The following is a 14,977-nucleotide window of genomic DNA, read 5'->3' on the forward strand; positions in this document are numbered from 1 at the left end:
TTAAAAAAGTTATAGCAGTTGAAGAAATATGGATTGGCTCTAAGTTATTTTTATTGGAATTTTTCAATATATTCAATATAAGATTTCCCCTTCCTCTGATTCCATCTTCAATAGCGATGATAGTTCTGCCCTTTGAAATTTTCGCAGTTTACACCCTTTTCTATAAACTGGGATAGAAGTGAATGAACTGATACCTCCCAACTGTAGCACTCATTAGTTGTGTGCCCTGAACAAGTTGTCACTTTATTGCTTCATTAAATGCAGCCAGTTAGTATTTTGAGATATTTCCTTTACTTATTTCACATGTAGTTTTTAAACCAGTGGAACTGATACCACACATATCATTTTGTAACCTACTTTATAACTTATAATAGTACTCTACCGGTCATTTCCCTTTACAACATAATCTATAGCTTATTTTTTAATAAGTAATTTATTCCTCATTATGAAAGAAGAACAAGTCCACTGAAAAAAATTGATGCTATATGGTTTAATGCACAATACATTTTAAAATGACTTCTGTGTTCTTTTATGTATAACAAGGAATAAAAGAAGATACTGTTTTGTTTTTCTATGTGGAAAAATTTTGATGTCTCTCTTTTTTTAAAATGAAATTAAAATAGAATATTCTGGCTGTTTATACAAATCTGAGCTTGTTATTAAGGTGTTAAATCATAATTTATCTGCTATAATACTTTAAGGGGGGATAGTTATGGGGGAAAGGAAAAAAAAATGTGCCTTCTAAAATGCTGAGCCTTTTTCCATTTAACTCCTAAATAGCTAAGCCTGATTAATAAATGCTCTTCGGGCATTTATTTTTCACAGCATTTACCCTGCCTTTCCCCCACTAAACAAAACTTGTTTTATGACCCTTTAGCTCTCATGTAGGAAGTGTGTAGAGGTAACAGCTCTATTCCTCAATAGTTATATGTCATTTGATAAATCCTGGACTATACTTTTCCTCAATCATAAATGAATGCAAAGCCATTTCAGCACTACAGTCTTTACATTTTAGAGAACTTAAGACCTATTATTGCTTGATTCTGTTTCAGTTGCTTCCAGTGTGGAAGGGTGCCATGGTGGGGGGTTGGGCTATATTCCTAAGAATAGCAGAAATCTGTGCCTCTCTTCCTTCTGCCTCTCTGTTGTTCCTGGCTTGTCTGCCAGAAGGAGCTAGTAGGGACTCAGAGTCAGAGGTGCAAGATCAGCATTGAATACACAAGTGGAATAATTTTCTTTTTTCAACCAGTGCTGGAGATAACACTGGTGAACAAGAATGCGGCCGGCATAGAACAGAGCTGGTGGAGAGGACAGACATAAGTTGAATATCAGGCTGCAGTCTGGTGTGGCTGCCGGGAGGAAGCACCGGGTGCTGGGCAGGACACACAGCCTGGTCTTGGGGGAAAGGAGAAAGCTTCTGGAGGAGGGGTGAAAGCTGAAAGCCAAAAGATAAGTAAGAATTGGCCAGATGACGGTGGGGAGACTGAAGTAGAAAATACTTCAGACAAAAGGGGTGAAAGAATATGGCCCTTTGCAAGGTCCCAGAAGCTCAGGATGACAGATCAGAGTACAGAAGCTGGGAGGATGGAATTAGGGCTGTGGAGGTGCATGGGGGCCGTAGTGCCTTGGTCACATGAAGAATTTTGAATTTTATCCTGGGAGAGTATGAGCAATTGAAGAGTTTTAAGCTGTGGAGTGGCTGCATGAGCGACGTGAAGAGATCTGCATTCTGACCATCCATCAGGTCACGTTGTGGAGAATCATTCATGGTGGGACCCAGCTCAGAGCCCGAGGCTGAAAGGCCAGGTAGGAGGCATTGTGGTCCAGGCGAAAGGTGATGGTAGCCTGAACAAGAGTAGTGAGGATGAGAAGGAGACTCATGGTCAGATATGAGAGGCGTGCAGGCGGAGTTAGGCTAGGTCTTAGAAATTCATTGGACATGGGGAGAGAGTGAGAAGGGAAGAGCCAAAGGTGAGATCTAGGTTTTGACTTGACTGGTTAGCTGGGCTGTTGGGGGGTTATTTTTGGTGTATTTGCTGATAAATAATATCAGGGAGGGTGAAGAGTTCAGTTTGGGAAATAATAATTTGAGATTTCTGAGGAAAAATCATTAAGAGGTGGTTGGGAACATTTGGATCACAGCTGGGAGAGATGTATGGAGAAAAGTTTGGGCAAGTAAGGGATATGAACTAACAGCAAAGCCTAAAAAAATGCCCTATGGTTGCATAGTATTGTTACACATATGAATGTAATAATCATCAGCAGGAGACGCATTCCAGGTGGGGGAACTGACAGCTTCCAGAGGAGCAGAGGAGTAAAACGTTTGCGACATGGTGAGCAGATTTCCTGGGTTGTAGCTGTGGTGTGTTGGAAGGGTTCAAGAACTAAATGTGAGGCTTTCTTACATTTGGATCCCAGTTTGTTTTATCTATCATTATAGTATCCCTTTATTATTAAATAAGAGGGTCTACAGTTAGCTGGGGTCATGATAGTTTAGTAACAGGGCCAGATATGAAGTCCTTGTTTCTCCCTTCTGTGTGCTAGTGACTGCATCAGTTTTCTTGCTTTAGCACTCAGTGGGTTATGTAAAGAGAAATCTGCTCAGACTTTTACAGTAAAAAATGGGGGCTTTATTAGGCTACAGGATATGTTCTGGTATGCAGGCACTGAGAGTGCAGCCTGAGAGCTCCTGTCTAAGGAAGTGAGGCTGTCTGCTTGCCCCCTGATGGAATGTGATCTCTTAACGGTGCTTCTCCCTGCAAGTCTGTGCCATTCTCTCTCAGTGCCTGCATACCAGGAGGAGGCTGGCTGTCCCTCAGTTTCAGCAGAGATGGACCAGAGTCCCTTATGTTAATTTCAGGGGAGCAAAAGTATCACTGGCCCTGCCTGGGTCATTGTCGTTTCCTGGTCCGGTTTGGCGTTGTGAGTTGTGAGGTCGTGCTCCTGAATGGTGCACACATGTCCCCAGGGTCCCTCGGTAGTTGGAATAATGGCATTTCTCAGAGAGGATTGCCTGTGCGCTGCTCAGGCACTTCTAGAAGGCACTGCTGTAATTCCGCAGCACTATTTTGGGCCACAGCTGTGGGCAAGCCTGAAACCTCCCATCACCTGTGACACTAATGTCACAACATCGAAGGCCATCTCAGGGGTCTATTGAATTCAGCCATACAGAGTGATAATCAGACATTCTAGGTGGTTTTTAAACTTTTGAATAGGAAATTACCCCTCTCTCAAAAGTAAAGCATTGTGTTACATTAGCTGCTAATGATTACCATATAGAAATTTCAAGAAATAAGGGTTCATAATTTCAGGCAAGTTAAACCTCCCTTGAATTGAAATCATTCTTGGTAAGGTGCTTATTCAAAGAGCGTGTAAGTTGCTCTTTAGTTTTCTGTTTATTTTTCATTAAATCCACACGTTCATCCTGGATGGAAGTGGGCTGTATCTCCCTAAGAAAAGGTTAGTTCATGCCAGTATGCATTCGGTGCAGCTTCCTATAGAAAGGACTTAGTGGCTCTTTGCCTTATCACCAGAAGTTCAGCAGTGCTCCTGGGGCCTTGCCACTCTTCATTAGACTCCCCTTACAAGAAATGTACCAATACATCATAGGATTATGAGTGTTCCCACAGATTTAAGACTAAAATAACCCTTTGTAAAGATATGAAGCATTCCTATAACTGCACCTATTGAGAAAACTAGCAAAATAATTGTATACCTGAATGGTGAAGTTTTGTGGGGTTTATTATGTTTGTAATTTTTATCCTAAATATTTGTGTTTTTCAAAATAAACTTTTAGTTTTAGAATAGTTTTAGATTTATGGAAAAATTATAGAAAAAGAGTTCCCATATATGCCACACCCGTTTTTCCCTGTTATTAACATCTTACATTAGTATGGTATGTTTGTCAAAATTCATGGACCAATATTAATACATTTTCATTCACTGAAATCCATACTGTATTTGTAGTTCCTTAGTTTATATCTAACATCCATTTTCTGTTCCAAGGTCCCATCCAGGAAACTACATTCTGTTTTGTGTTTTACTAAGATCTGCAACCCAAATCAGTAGTGCTCTGCTCCTTGGACATGTTGGTTATCCAAGAGCTTACGTGCTACTGAAAGTCAGTGAAATATTATTGAGGTATTGAGATACCTTTCTGAGATGCTTTCAAACATTACAGATATAATCATCGTGAATCTAGACCTTGAAAAAGATAGGTTTGGCATATTTGAGAATTCTTATGATGTTCTGAGCATTGTGATTATAATATATGAGTAAAATAATAGGAAAGGTTCATAAAAATAGGTTGGGCAAAGCTTTAAAATATTTTCATATTAATTTCTTAAAATGGAGGAGTTTAGAGGGAAAAGTATGAATAGCATTTCTCATAAAAAAGACCAAAAAAATGTTCTCGCTTTGGCAGCACATATACTAAAATTGGAATGATACAGAGAAGATTAGCATGGCCCTTGCACAAAGATGACAAGCAAATTCGTGAAGCATTCCATATTTGAAAAAAAAAAAAACAGAAGAAGAAGACAAAAATTTCTGTAGGTGAATAGACAGCTCCCAAACTGGAAAGTGCCGGGCCTTCATCCAAGCAGCCTTGTATGTATTGAGTCCATTTTATAGCTTTGATCAAGTGGTGACGTTAGATTTGTTTCTGTATTTTCTAGTTTTGGTCCCTGATACTTGGCCTCAAATCTCTGAGGTCCTTGGTTTTGACTTGCTAGAGCCATGGCTTTTTATAGTGTGCAATTATACTATGTGAGCAAATTGATATTTTCTCTTCACCTCCTTGTTCCTATGTATTTTTGTATCTCAGGGCTCTTGTTCTCTTTGGAGGAGACCCACGGGATCAAGTGAGTTCGGGTAGTAATTGACTTAGTTCCGTTTCATAAACCAGTATTCTTTTACTTCACATAGAATTTTCGCAGTGCTTGGATTGCCTTAACATCTTATTCAGAGGAGGCTTACATTGATTAATGTGACATGTGTGGTTATCGTACTTAGAAATTGCTCTGTTTAAGGAGAGCTTTGTCAAGAGTCTTTTGAATGGAGTCACAAGAAAGCTTTTTTTAAAAAAACTGACAACTTCAAGTACAATTTCCCCTTTCTTTCCCCTATTATGATTGAAACCCAATCCTTGTTATAACATAATTATCTCAACTGAAGCCAGCAGGGAGTCACTACCTTAATGTAAGAGGTGTGAAGTCCCCTAAATAAATAAAGGATTAATTACATTCACAGCATGTTGTGAAGGTGATGAGATTGATTGTAATTTGACTTGTCCCATTTCCTGCTCTAACTATTTTCTTTAATAAAAAGAAACAAGGAAAATAATAAATAGAACTACTCAGAACGTATTGATGGGCATGGAGTGAGACATGCTGTTGGAAACGAACTGTCTTGTAGTAAATTTCCATATTTTAAATGAATTATATATTTATTTTAGGTAAATTTATCACTGATTTTTTTAACTGATCTCAACTTAAGTAGCTTTTCAGAAAATAGTTTTTATTTTAGAAAATAAAATATTAGCAGAGTGTTGAAAGGATTTGACAAATGTATTTTAATGGATATATGTCAGCAAATTTTTTATCCACTTTAGATGTTTTTATTTAGGATGGCCTTTTGAAAGGTTTAAACTGAAGAAAATATTAGCTGTTATGCTTGTGTTGTCTTTTTCTCACAGGAGCTTTGTGTTTTTGTTAAACTTAAAATGATAGATTAGTACTTCCATAAAGCATATCATGTTCTCTATTTTACTTTATATTTGTCATACCTCTTTTTCCTAGAGAGTTTTATAATATTCTAAAATTTTGATTCTTTTTTGTCATGGGCAGGCTCCAGGAATCAAACCCAGGTCTCTGGCATAGCAGGTGAGAATTCTGCCACTGAGCCACCATTACACCGCCCCAAAATTCTGATTTTGATATATACAATTATTCTCCAAATCTTCTATTGCAGTGACTTCCAAAGTAAGGTGCACTTACACAAGAGAGCACATAAAACAATCTTTTGAAGTATAGGAGGCGATAATAGACCCTGTATGTGTGTTTACTTTTTAAGAAAGAAATTAAACTTCGCTAATAGTCAATATATGGAGTGATGGTAAAAGTCTTATTTTGTGGATGTGTACCAGACATTTTGTGGTGATGGGATGCTTGATCAGAAGTTCAGAAGGTCATTGCTTAAGAAAAAAAAATGTCCTTTAGGGTGTGCGATGGTGGCTCAGTGGCAGAATTCTCTGCCATGCCGGAGACACAGTTTGATTTCCCAGTACCTGCCCATGCCAAAAAAAGGTCATTGCTTCATGGAACCACCAACCTTATTTCCAGTGAGAAGCATGTATGCTTATATTCTTACGGGCTGAATTATGGCAGGAAAGGGGTTGTTGTCTCTACTAAAAAAAATGGAATTGGGGTTCAGAGACCTAGTTAGTCTCTGTCAGTTGCTTAAACTCATAGAACATTAGAAACTCAAATGCCGGAGCTTGAGATTTTATGCCATGTATAAAATGTTCACTTCCTGCTTTCAGTTGTATTTTCTTTTTGCCTGCAAAAGAGAAGGGAAGCCGTACAGCTGAATGCAGAGCCTTGCCTTGGTGGCAGTACATATTTCCTTGACACAAACAACTTGGCTTTATATAGTCTTTGTTTTGGGTATTTTATGCACTCATTTAAAACATTAAAGAACAAAAACCATCTATCATTTTGAGGGGAAAAAAAAGAATGAAATTTGAAATGGATGATCATATGTCTGGGGGGCAGGGTGGGATAGAAGTAGGTGATCCAATGAGGAATGAGTTAGTGTATGATTTCATTGTTAATTACTTATCCAAGGAAAAAGAGCCTAAAGAAATCTGATTTGTGACATTCCTATAGGGCAGAGGTCTCATTCAGCCTGGCATTCTGGCATCTAGCAAAATGCCTGACACTTATTAGGCATTCAGTAAATGCTTGTTGAACTGAAAATTTTTCTTCTATCTCAACAAAAGCTTAAATAAAAAGAAGCAGTTTTACCCTCTCGTTACACAGTGCTAAACTTATCTCTTCTAGGAGCTTCAGTGCATACCTTACTCTGTATATCCTAGTCATAAAGCAAGGACATATGCCCTACATACACAGATGTTATGTATCCAGATAAATGGCAAAGGAAGCAAGCACAAAACTTTCTGTGAATGCTTATTTACCTAGAAAGTTAAAACAGGTTGGAAGAGCATAAGAAAGAGTAAAACAGAAAGAAATGTGTATGGATGTTTGGATGATCAGTTGAATGGATGTTCAGATGACGTGTGTGACACCTACCTATTGCTGAGCGCTGCTGGCCCAAAGTGTAGTGTTGGGGTTGCCAGGCAGCTCCCTGGAAGAGACTCAAGACTTGACGGTCTCAGGATCTGCACACATGTGCTGTCACCATGTTGAGAGAGAGTGCGAGTCCATTGAAAAGAAAGAAGGTGCTCCACCTTTCAAGGGCAGGACATTTTTCCAGGTGAGCTTTTCAAAGTTATGCACCTGAGCAGGAGACAAATTGAGTGATCTACAGCATAAATGAAGGAAAGGCTCATGTGGAGTCATTCATCTTAGTCCTGTTTTCCATACATAGATGCCTATGAATAAAAGACCTTCTGGATCAAACCATGTTTATCTGAAATATTTATTATTATAAGCATATTTCTGTTCTTTATGACTTATTTTTTAAAATGAGCTTAGATTCTGATTGAATCCAGTGTTTATTGAGTATCTGCTGTGGGGTAGGCATTGTACTCTGTGCTGGAGATTAGAAGACCAACAAGATTCTGCCATCAGGGAGCCCATGTTCTAGTAGGGTCTGTGGAGGTGGTTGTTTAGGAGGTGACAATACAATCTGTCGTGTAAAATCATAACTGGTGAGCTAACTGGAAAAAGCAGCATGTAAAAAGTTGTATATGTTGAACTGACTCAGTCACGTTAAAATATTCATAGAGAAAAAAATCCTGGAAGGAAGCACATTAATGTTAATAATACTTATTCTCTGGTTTGTGGATCATGCATATTTCTATTTTATACCCCTTTTTTGGGGTACTTTTTACAGTGAACAAGTTTTTAAATTTTCTCTAGATACACATTTTTAGAAATCACAAGGGTGATATAAATGCTTGTTATAATTTTTTTCTCGAGGGTAATATTATAGAGGTCACTAAAGTAAAAAGCATGGCACTTTGCATACAAGGACCAACTGAAAGAAATCAAGTGAAGGAAAAGAGAAAGCCTTTCTGCCCTGAATGAATAAAGTTAACATGATAATTAGCTAATTCATCAATACTTGTTTGGATTTTCTCAAATACAAGTTTAACATTTTAAGTCAAGTGGGAATTTGACATTATTTTCAATAATGAAGTTCCTGCCATTGTTTTGGTGCACCATTTTATTTTTTATATAAAATTGCATAGAAAGGCAAAAAAAGAGATCACACCATTAGAAGTCTTTAATGTGCATGTATTCTTGGAGTTTAATATAACACATCAAGTTTGGAACAGAATACTCCTCTGTTATCAGGGCATATTACCCTTTGTTTGGTTGAACTGTTCTTAATCTTGATATCATTTGAGATATCATGGTATACTTTAAATGACAAAGTGAAATGTGAAAAATGATGTCTGTTCTAACGACCTTGTTTTCTTTAGATTCTTTGCTGCCCCATAACCTTACTGGGTCACATGTATACCCAAAGTTGTCCTTTGGGAATGTCATTTTTGATTCCTTACTAGAGCTCAAAAACACTTTTTTTTTGAGCAAAGAATAAAACACCTCGCACATACAGAATTAAATACTCTTGCACCATTCCAAGGAAAGTTTGCCAGCCAATTTAGATTTCATTTCTAAACTTAGATTATCCTAATGCTTCAGGAAAATCAGGGTTTAGTTCTTACGTAAACAAATTGACTTCAGTTTCAAGATGATATTTAGAATTACAGTTGTCAGCGTATGTCCTGTCTCCTGGTTATAATGGGTACAACAGTTAAAGGGACTTCATTTGTGCCGTATTAGCTAAAGCCATCTGGATAAAATGATTGGCAAAGGATCCCCGCTCTGTTAAATTATGGATTAATCTTAAAAGCTAAGCTTTCAAAGCTCAGTAATCTGTGACATTTGTATATGATAGCAAAAGTAATGCAGCAGCACTATATGTTCTTATGTTTCAGAGGCTTTTTTTTTATTAATCAAAAAAAAGAAAAGAAATTAACACAACCTTTAGAAATCATTCCATTCTACACATGCACTCAGTAATTCTTAGTATCATCACCATTTCTTAGTACATTTGCATCGATTTAGGAAAAGAACTAGCAAAACAGCAGAAAAAGATATAGAATGTTAATATAGAGAAGAGAATTAAAATAATAATACTAATAAAAATATATATATATAAAAAAGGAAAAAGAAAAAACAAAAACAAAAGATACAAACAAACAAACAAACGAACAAAAAACTATACTTCAGGTGCAGCTTCATTCAGTGTTCCAACATAGTTACATTACACTTAGGTATTATTGTGCTGTCCATTTTTGAGTTTTTGTATCTAGTCCTGTTGCACAGTCTGTATCCCTTCAGCTCCAATTACCCATTATCTTACCCTGTTTCTAACTCCTGCTGGTCTCTGTTACCAATGATATATTCCAAGCTGATTCTCGAATGTCGGTTCACATCAGTGGGACCATACAGTATTTGTCCTTTAGTTTTTGGCTAGACTCACTCAGCATACTGTTCTCTAGGTCCATCCATGTTATTACATGCTTCATAAGTTTAGTCTGTCTTAAAGCTGCATAATATTCCATCGTAGGTATACGCCACAGTTTGTTTAGCCACTCGTCTGTTGATGGACATTTTGGCTGTTTCCATCTCTTTGCAATTGTAGATAATGCTGCTATAAACACTGGTGTGCAAATGTCTGTCTGTGTCTTTGCCCTTAAGTCGTTTGAGTAGATACCTAGCAGTGGTATTGCTGGGTCGTAATCCATTCTGCCAGTCTATGTCTTTTGATTGGGAAATTCAGTCCATTAACTTTTAGTGTTATTACTGTTTGGATAATATTTTCCTCTACCATTTTGCCTTTTGTATTATATATATCATATCTGATTTTCCTTCTTTCTACACTTTACTCCATACCTCTCTCTTCTGTCTTTTCATATCTGACTCTAGTGCTCCCTTTAGTATTTCTTGCAGAGCTGGTCTCTTGGTCACAAATTCTCTCAGTGACTTTTTGTCTGAGAATGTTTTAATTTCTCCTTCATTTTTGAAGGATAATTTTGCTGGATATAGAAGTCTTTGTTGGCAGTTTTTCTCTTTTAGTAATTTAAATATATCATCCCACTGTCTTCTTGCTTCCATGGTTTCTGCTGAGAAATCTACACATAGTCTTATTGGGTTTCCCTTGTATGTGACAGATTGTTTTTCTCTTGCTGCTTTCAAGATCCTCTCTTTCTCTTTGACCTCTGACATTCTAACTAGTAAGTGTCTTGGAGAACGCCTATTTGGGTCTATTCTCTTTGGGGTGCGCTGCACTTCTTGGATCTGCAAATTTAGGTCTTTCATAAGAGTTGGGAAATTTTCAGTGATAATTTCTTCCATTAGTTTTTCTCCTCCTTTTCCCTTCTCTTCTTCTTCTGGGACACCCACAACACGTATATTTGTGCGCTTCATATTGTCATTCAGTTCCCTGATCCCCTGCTCAAGTTTTTCCATTCTTTTCCCTATAGTTTCTGTTTCTTTTTGGAATTCAGATGTTCCATCCTCCAGTTCACTAATTGTAGCTTCTGTCTCTTTAGATCTACCATTGTAGGTATCCATTGTTTTTTCCATTTTTTCTTCTTTGTCCTTCACTCCCATAAGTTCTGTGATTTGTTTTTTCAGATTTTCTATTTCTTCTTTTTGTTCATCCCATGTCTTCTTCATGTCCTCCCTCAATTTATTGATTTGGTTTTTGAAGAGTTTTTCCATTTCTGTTCGTATATTCAGCATTAGTTGTCTCAGCTCCTGTATCTCATTTGAACTATTGGTTTGTTCCTTTGACTGGGCCATATCTTCAATTTTCCGAGCGTCATCCATTATTTTCTGCTGGTGTCTGGGCATTTGATCAGATTTCCCTGGGTGTGGGACCCGGCTGGTTGAAAGGTTTTTCTGTGAAATCTCTGGGCTCTGTTTTTCTTTTCCTGCCCAGTAGGTGGCGCTCGTGGCGCTCGTCTGTCTGCGGGGCCCACCAGTAAAAGATGCTGTGGCTCCTTTAACTTGCCAGTCCGAATCTCGCAGTCGGCCCAGGAAACCGCGCGTGGAGGGGGGGGGTCGCCGGCCGCCGCAGCTTGGGGGAGTGCCGGTCCAAATTGCCCAGCTGGCCCGAGACGCCAAGCGTGGCAGGAGGGCCCCGCTATCCAACATTCCCAGTCAGACCGGGGAGCCACGTGCATGGAGGGGACCCCAGTCACCAGCCGCCCCAGCCGGGAAAACGCGCGCCCCTCGGGTATCTCACCGCAGCGGATTCTCCCTGCCCGTTCAGCTGTTCCAGAATGGGGTACGCTGTCTTTTTGGTCTCTGTCGTGGCTCTGGGAGCTGTTTTGTATTGTTTCTGTTTCTTTAGTTGGTTTTCTGGAGGAGGAACTAAGACCCGCGTGTCTTACTAAGCCGCCATCTTCTCTGGAAGTGCTCAGAGGCTTTTTATAATCCATGATTTTCAGTCATAATTTCAACTCTAAAACTTTCACTTTAATAATAATAATCCTAGGCTTGTTTTACCTTCTTATCAAAAAGATCCAACTTTACTCCAGGTTTGTGTGAGAACAGTTTTGTTTTTGTGTTAAAACAGAAGCCACCCAGAGCCCCCCATCATCTCTATAGATCAATGTAACATGTTCCATGAATCCTACTTTTTCAAAGATCAACTGCCAGTATAAGACAGGCTCTTCTCTTCAGACTTGGAATTGAGAGGTAATGCCAGATATTTGCCTTGTTTCATATCTTTAAGGTCCTTGTTCCCCTAAGTGGCAGAAGTGGAGATTTTTAAATTGTAACTACTTTAGTCTTATGTATCTGTTCATCCATCCATTCACTCAACAAAGATTGTGTGTCCCTACTATATGGAAGGGACTATGCTGAGGTGTTGGGGTGTGCGATGATAAACAAAACCAGACATGGCCCTGATAATTGTTAAGAGTGGGATGAACAGAAGTTGCGGGGAGAGAGGCTTTTAGGGGAGATCCCTGAGGAAATGCTTTCAGGACTGAAGTACAAGTAGGAAAACTTAAGAGAGGGGTAGTAAATTTCAGGAAGATGTGGATTTCAGGAAGATGTAGCAGATCAACCGTGTGCGAAGGCCCTGTGACAAGAGGGAATTTTACATGCGTTCAAGGAGTTAAGAGGAGTCCCAGGTGGCTAAATCCCCCCCCCAAATTGTTGGGGGTGGGTAGAGTGAGTCAGGGTCAAGGTGAGGCTGGTGATTTAGGCAGGGTCTAGATTGTACAATACCAGTGAAGGATTTTAAACATATGATGGGACTTGCTTTTGAAAAAATCACTGCGCTGGAGCTTAGAAGACCTGCTTTGAAGACTGGTTTGAAACTGTATGTACCCCAGAAAAACATGTTCTTAGATCACATCCAACCCAGTGGATCTCAGTGGGTTGAACTCGTAAGTAGGATCTTTTAATGATGTATGGCCCAACCCAGTCAGGATAGTTCTTAATCCCATTACTGGAGTCCTATATAAACGGAAGGAAACAGACTGAGAGAGAGAAAGACACAGGAAGCAGCCAGAAGCTCAAATTCAACATAATCTGGAAGAGAATGGAGAGGTCAAAAGACACCACCATGAGCCTTGCCATGTAATAGAGGAGCTAAGGACCAAGGATCACAGGTAGTCAGTCCTGGAGTACCTCAGTCTTTCAGGAGAAGGCATTGCCTTGCTGATGCCTCAATTTCTACATTTTCCCTGCCTCAAAACTGAGCTAATAAATTCCCACTGTTCAAATGGACCCATTTCATGATATTGCTTGAAGCAGCCAAGGAAACTTAAACCAGGGCTGTTAAAAGTGGCCATGTGAGCAGTGTGTATAGGCTGGAATGGGAAGTAGGATTTAGGAGCTAAAGCAGATAGGTGAGAAAGGGAGAGGGCAGTCTGGAAGATGAAGGCTGCTGGGTTTGTGGCTTCTGTAGCTGAATGATGAGACCTACATCTTGGAAAAATAACTCTTAGACTGTTGGATTTTGTTAGAGAAATTCTGGTCTACGGAACTTAGAAATTCTCATCTGCATCACCCTCTTTTTAGACAATCTGGACTTTAGTTTGTAATTGTGGGTAGTGACCAGTTTTCTTTGTCTCTGTTTTTGTTTCATTTATTATTTAATAAAGAACCAGTTATGTTCAGTTACCTATTGAGGGTTGCTTTTTATATGCCTTTTTTTGTTGTTTATTTATAGAGTTGTTATTTTCTTAAAATATTTCCTTAAGAAATATGAATACAAGAGTATATAAGATGTATATGTATAGTTTAAAGAATAATAATAAACTTAACCTGTATGTTCCCACCACCAGTCTTAAGAAATATAATATCACCACTTTCTTAGAGGCTCCTGTGGGACCAACCCCAATTGTATTTCCCATCTCCCTCTAACCACAGTCCTGAAATTTGTGTTAATCATTACCATGCTGTTTCTTATGGTTTTACCATCCATCTATGTACCCCAGGTTACTCTCTATTTTGGTTTTCTTTTGAGCTTTGTGTAAATAGAGTCATATTGCATATATTCTTCTATTTTTTTTTAACTCATTTTAAAATCAACTTTATTGGAATATAATCTATATAGAGTAAAAGGTGCCTGCTTTGTGTATACATTTCAATGAGTTATGACAAATGTATCCATTTGTGTATCATGTAAACTATCAACATAAACAGCATTTTGAGGTCACCCCAAAAATTCCCTTTTCTGCTTTCCCAGTTACCCATACATAGCCCAAGCAAACACTGATTTGCTTTATCACTGTAGATTCTATTGCATTTTTCACTGACTGTTATTTTTCTCTTAGATTTATCTATGATGATACATAGAGGTGTAGTCCATTCCTTTTTTTCTCTGCTTTCAGCTATCCCACTGCCTGAATATGCTACAGTTTGTTTACTGTTCTGTAGATTATACTGTTAATGACTGGTTTCCAGTTTGGACATTAGGAAAATCCTGCTCAGAACATTACTGTATGTGTTTCATGGTGCCCTTGTGCAGCTCTTTGTGTAAGCTCTTGTCTTAGTTTCCTGGCTGCTATAACAAATACCACACAATGGGTTGGCTTAACAACCAGAATTTATTGTCTCACGTTTTTGGAGCTGAAAGACTTGCTTCCTCCTGAGCCTGGTAGTGTTCTGTCTTGCCTGCAGTCCTTGGGTTCCTTGGCTTTCCCACCACATGGTGATGTCCTCTCCTTTCTCTTCCCGGTTCCCTTAACTGCCGGCATCTGGCTCCTCCCCAAAGCTTTCTCCCTCTTATAAGTCCTCCCTAATAAATAGGTTGGGCACATCTTAACTAAAAATAATACCTTCAAAAGTCCTATTTATAGTGGGTTTGCCCCCACAGGACAGAATTAAGATTAAGAACATGTGTTTGTTGGGTACATGATCCAACCTACCACAGCTCTACGCCTGATAATGGAATTAGTAAAATTTAGGGGATGGTTATAGGTTAAACTTCATTGGGCAATACCAAACTGTTTTCCAAAATGTTTGACCTAATTTTTTCAATTCATATTCCCACCAGTATCTGTGAGAATTTTTTTGATTCCACCTTCATGCCAACACTTCTGTTGTTCAAATTTTAAGATTTGGCAACCTGAAGGGTGATGTAGTTACTTTTATAATTTTAACTTGCATTTTCCTGCTCATTTATTCATCTTTCATATATTTATGAGCCATTGGTATTCCTACTTCTGTGAAACATCTGTTTGTTGTGTTGCTCATTT

General features: G+C 38.6%; 1 protein-coding gene and 1 non-coding gene across 4 annotated transcripts in view; both read left to right on the forward strand.

Moving 5' to 3' along the window:
- The window catches only part of SHQ1 (SHQ1, H/ACA ribonucleoprotein assembly factor), a 105,497-nt gene that overhangs the window by 64,038 nt on the left and 26,482 nt on the right, over nucleotides 1-14,977 (forward strand). The window lies entirely within an intron of this gene.
- LOC143658221 (U6 spliceosomal RNA) lies at nucleotides 4,408-4,514 on the forward strand. Its single transcript, XR_013163221.1, has one exon. It is a non-coding gene; the product is annotated as a U6 spliceosomal RNA (small nuclear RNA).

Source organism: Tamandua tetradactyla, chromosome 15 (assembly GCF_023851605.1).
Source record: "Tamandua tetradactyla isolate mTamTet1 chromosome 15, mTamTet1.pri, whole genome shotgun sequence".
NCBI classification, from domain to species: Eukaryota; Metazoa; Chordata; class Mammalia; order Pilosa; family Myrmecophagidae; genus Tamandua; species Tamandua tetradactyla.